Source organism: Perognathus longimembris, chromosome 3 (assembly GCF_023159225.1).
Source record: "Perognathus longimembris pacificus isolate PPM17 chromosome 3, ASM2315922v1, whole genome shotgun sequence".
NCBI classification, from domain to species: Eukaryota; Metazoa; Chordata; class Mammalia; order Rodentia; family Heteromyidae; genus Perognathus; species Perognathus longimembris.
This window is the reverse complement of record NC_063163.1, coordinates 25,067,941-25,073,524: the sequence shown is the minus strand read 5'-3', so window position 1 is coordinate 25,073,524 and position 5,584 is coordinate 25,067,941. Positions and strand designations below refer to the sequence as shown.

At 44.5% G+C, this 5,584-nt stretch overlaps 1 pseudogene; it reads right to left on the bottom strand.

Annotated features, from left to right (window-relative positions):
- Nucleotides 1–1,124: 1,124 nt before the first annotated feature.
- On the bottom strand, nt 1,125–2,540 carry LOC125347568 (annotated as a pseudogene).
- Nucleotides 2,541–5,584: the final 3,044 nt, after the last annotated feature.

Below are 5,584 nucleotides of genomic sequence, written 5' to 3'. Positions count from 1 at the left end.
TTTTTTTTAAGTTGTTTTATTTGGGAAAAGTGCTTCTTACAAAAGGGCAGCTGCAAAATACAGAGACCTCTGTGACAATGACTTCATTTCTCTTTATTCTTAAGGTGAAAGAATGGGTGGGAGCCCAGGACAGAAGCAGAGGATGGACACGGCAGGACCATCTCCCAAGTTACTTTAGGGAACAGCAACAAAAATGCAAAGGTAAAATTTCCCAGCAAGGAATTCTAACAACTTAACTTCATCCTGTCCTGTGGATAGCCACACCCTCCCCTTTAGTGGCAAAGAGTGACTTAGGACTGCAAGTCAATTACTCCACTGCAGTAAACACCTTAGAAAAACAGTCTACCTGCAAAACTCAGGGGTGGGAGGAAGCAAACAAACACCAAAACCTGACAACAGAACTCCTCAAATGAGGATAAGGGTTCTTCCAAAAGTGCTTGGACCAGAAAAGGTAGACCACAAACATTTAACTTAAGATGGTATATCCAAGACCCAGCTTGAACTGCTCTGCTGTAGGGGATAGGCAGGTTGTTTGGCCTCTAAGGTGAGTCTCAATTCTCAATGATAGGACAGACAGACAGAGCTAGCACTACAGATATGCTGTGTAGTCCCACCTGCCACAGAAGGCGGCAACCACTAGCCCACGTTGGTCCTCTCCGGCTAACACCAGATCTGTGGGGGATGTAGAGCAGTTCCCATCCACCCCCCCCCCTCCCCACGGGGCTTTTACCTATGGTCCTCCATTTCACCTTTCTTTCATGATTTTCCTTGTGTGCCATTAAAACAGCAGGCCAAAACCACAGGGCAGGCTTTGTGGTGGGGATCCGCCAGGTTGGGGACACAGAGAAAAGAACACAGACATGCAGATTTCACTAGAAACCGAGAATCACCTTCAGTGTCCGTATCCAAAGAAGAAAGCTACTTGCCAGCTTGGGTCCCTTTGCCCATTGCCCCACTTCCTGGATCCCAGAGCGCAGTGGTTTTGAACTTTTCTTGACCCAGGGTCTGGAAAAAAAAGTCCAGCAACACAATCTGCCTCAAAACAGAAGACGCAACAAACCTACACTGTCTGACAGTTATAGTCGTGTTACCAAAAAAGAAAAAAAACCCAAACCCCACTAACTTTAAGATTTATTTTTGTAACGTTTTGAAACAGAGAAAACGACACACCCCCGGGGCGGGGGGCGGGGGGTGGGGGAAAGGCCAGGGGGCGGAGGAGCAGGCCCTAGGTAAGTGGTCACTACCGCACCTGGGAGGGCCACACGCACCGCCACACGGCACAGGGCACAGCTAGGGTCTGAGGCCTGGCAGAGCAGTTGGCACAGCATGGAAAGCCGCTGTAGGTCCAAGTCATAAAAGTCTTCCAGCTCATCCTGAAACAAGTCCCACTCATCCTCAGGGTCTGTCAGCTCGTCGTCCCCACCTGCAGCCAAAAGCATAAGCAACGTCTCGCCCAGCTCAAAGGTGACCACCTCCTCTTCGTCGTTGTCAAAGGGGCTGCTGTTCTCTCTTTCCTCGATGAGCTCCCAGAAGTGGTTCCTTCGTTGGGCCCGGTATGGCCTCGAGGCTCCCACTTTCTGTCTCTGTGGCTCTTCTCTCCGGCCATCAGGGTACGCATGCTTGTAGAAACAGTTCCCTCCAAACGGGCAGCTCCCACGTCCTTCATCGAAATACCTGCACGCCTTGTTGCTCATGGCTTCCTTGTACTTCTGAGTTTCTGCTTTTCTTCTTTCGCTTCCACCCAGTGCTCACTTGGAATGACGAAGTTGGATGTGATGTGGCATTCAGGGCAGGACTTGGTGATCTTGCTCTGAAACTGCTTAGCACTCCTCCACTTGCGAATGCACTTGGGACAGTAGGTGTGGTTGCAGTTGGAGAGGATGCCCAAGCGGGGTTGACCTTCTCATAGACCACTTCCGTGCAGACGCCGCACACCATGTCCTTACTGCGCTGCACGGCGAACGAGAGCTCCATGTCCTTCTCGTGGGCCTCGATGCACGATTTTCTGTGCTGTGACCTCTGGGCCGCATCCATGGGGTGCAGGACCTGCAGCCCACACATGTCACACGCGTCGCCGTGGAGGTACACGCCGTTCTCCCCGTAGCGGCACTCGCCCACCGCAGCATAGGGGCACAGCTGCTTCTTGCTCTCCACTGCAGCCGGCTCCTTCTCAGACTCCACCTTGGCCCCCAGGCTCTGCAAGGGGGGCTGCGGGGCAGGGAGGGGCAGTCCGGCCACAGTAGGGCTGCCCAGGAACTTGCCCCACCTACAGCAGCGAGGGGTGGGGTTCCTGACTCAGCTTTGCCGGTGTCCATTTCAGTGAGCTGTTCAGCTCCGGAAGGGAGACTCGAGGAAGCAGCTAGAGATGGTTCTGGGCTCGGATCTGTAGCAGTCGCTTCTTCCTGTTTCAATGGCTTGCTGCAGCGGTCTCCGTAAATACAGTACCCACGTTGAAAATACTTGCACACTACACCATATGGACTGCCAGAGAGGTCGTGCGAGTAGCGCCAGTTATCTCCTTCCTTACAAACCCCGTGCATAAAATACAAACCAATTCAGCTCCAATGAAGAGATGACTTGGGACGTCACGGTGACTGGAGATGAATCAGGAGACAGGACTGAAGACATGAACTTGGAGACACGTGGCAAGGCGTCGACACTGGCTCTTATCTTCAGAGTTTATCCTCTAAAGGATGGATGAAACTTACTTCCTAAGCCAGATCCACAGACAAGGTGATGGCAGCGTGATGTATGGTGATACCAAGGACTACCAGGGAGATTTATGTATGTTCAGGCATCTGAGTTTTGGGAATCAGGGATTCAAGTATGTATTTCTTTTTTTTTTTAATTTTTATTATCAAACTGATGTACAGAAAGGTTACAGTTTCATATGTTAGGCACTGGATACATTTCTTGTACAGTTTGTTACCTTGTCCCTCATACCCCCCTCCCTCCTCCCCCTTTCCCTTCCCCCCCCCCCCCCCACAGAGGTGTTCAGTTCACTTACACCAAACAGTTTTGCAAGTATTGCTTTTGTAGTTGTTTGTCTTTTTTTACCCTGTGTCTCTCAAATTTGGTATTCCCTTTCAATTTCCTACTTCCAATGCCAGTATACACGGTTTCCAATATACTCAGGTAAGATTACAGAGGTAGTGTAGGTACAACCACAGGAAGGTGATACAAGAACATCATCAATAATAGAAGCTGCAGATACACATAGGACGTTGAAAGTAGTTACAACTGTTTCCATAACATGGAAACAGTTCAAGTGGGGGGGGGGGGGAAGCTGGATGTAGAGCTGTAGCTCAAGTAGTAGACCATTAACCTTGAGCAAAACAGCTCAGAGATAATACTCAGGCCTAAGTTCAAACCCCAGGACCAGCCAATATATTACTATTATAACAAATAACACTATATAATGGGCTGAGAATATGGCCTAGTGGTAAAGTGCTCGCCTCAAGTATGTATTTCTTAAGAATACTTGCAGGAAAGGTGGCTGGTATCTACATTCATTGAGGCGGCATTAACATTTAGCATTAACATTTCCTTTTGTCTTCCTTGGCTTTAATAAATTTAAGTCCCAATTCATTCTTACACACATCTTTGGACATGCATCTTTGAACAGATTATTTAACCTCAGTATGATTCTGGCTCTAAATAAGGGCTTATCTCATAGACTTGCTATTTGGATTAAGTGAATATTTATAAGGTTCTTACAAGAGTGCCTGTTTTTTGGGGTCCATTGATAACCATAGCATCTCTCATAGAGCAAAATGATGTAAAAACCAAAAGTAATGACCAAAATCTTTAAGAATCCATACAATACTTCTTAATAGAGAAGATAAAGACAAACTCTGCTAGTGTTTACAGAATGTGATGGTCTTGCTCAAGCCTCTTCTTACCTTCTCCCTGACCTGGGCTAGGGACACTGTGCTTTATTACAGCAAAGGATTCTACACAGTTCTGGTCAGGAGAAACAGGCTTTGGCAAATTGGCTTTCTTCTCCCAGAACCATACAATGACTTTCTTCCTAGAAACTCTACAATTATGGAACACAAAGAAAATTATGGAAAGACATTTGCTTTCAAGGAGCTTATACCATAAGTGGTAATGAAAACATAAACACAACAAAAAAGCACACATTCTAACATAATGACATTTATAACATAATCTACATGATTATCAGCTCCGTGAATATAAAAATCAGAGCTTATTTATCTTTGTGTCCCACAGAGCATGATAATAATGCTCAATAAATGTTTGCTGGATTGAATCGAATACATTAGCCAGTACAAACAAATAGAGCTTCAGCAAGTGATTGCCAAATGAAAGTAGCATCAAGGAGTCCTTTCAGTGGGCGTCTGAGCTGCCCATTCCCACCCTGGTGGACAGGAGAAGCGCTCAGTTTTCTTTTGTGAGCTCCTAATGAACCGATTATCTTCAAGTCACTAAGGAGGAATGAAGCCATATGGCAGATATCAGCTACCATTAGACAATCCAGAAAGTCCACCTCATATTTAACATGGTCAGCACTGAAATTTTTCTTCTGTCTGATAAGGTGTCTTAATTTGAAAGATGTATTTTCTGTGAATGATTTTTGTACAGGGTGTGGTTTATAATTCAAGCAATGCTAGCTATTTCTAACTTATTGACTTACTTGATTCCAATAAAATTAAACATTTGCCTAAATATCAGTGTTGGTCTTTGTAGCATTGCTGTAGAGAACAAAGTTGTCATAAGGCACCTACTAACCTAGACAAAAAAAAGTTTCCTGAACTAGAAAGAGAAATAAAATTCTGGTGTTGGTGCATTTGACATGGGCTATGTTAGAGTTGAACATTCTCGTTTGGATTTAGTTTTTCCTCATGGGGTCCATTTTTATCTAAAAATGTTAAAGTAGCCATTTTCTAGTTTACCTTTCCTGATGCAAACAGAAGTTCAAAATCCTTTACCTTTCTTAGAATTAAAAAATTAATACATTGATAATGTTTTATTATATATCTTCAGCGTATTATTTGAAAAATATTAGGGTTGAATCCAAGCAAGTAATCTCTAGGTATCTTTAGTTGTCTTGACTGTGTTAGCGCCTCTATACTCAATGTGGTCCTTAGTCTAGCTGTGTCTGACTCACATAGGAACCTAATAGAAATGCAGACTTGCAAGTCTCACTTCTGTGATGTCATTGCAACAAGAATCCAGGTAATGTGCATCCACATTTCAGATTATAAAACACAATCCTATTGGCATATCATTTGGGTGAAATGTCCCATGGAAACACAAACTTAAGAATGGGTCAGGTCACATCATTTGTCTGTCATATGATATCAGGAGAATCCCAAGGGATTTTTGGGGCTGGATTTAAACAATAATTCATCCCATAGAAATGATTACTGGGCTAGTCTCTATTCTTGGTGGAAAGGGTAGCAGGGGAGATATAGCCCATTTTTTTCACTGTTTAAGGAATTTTATTAAAGTAATAATTTTATAATCCAAATTACATTTCCTCACACAGTTATCAATTCTGTTTGAACTGACATCCAGAGCTATTCCACAGTAAAGAATTACAAAATTAAAGAAAGGAATG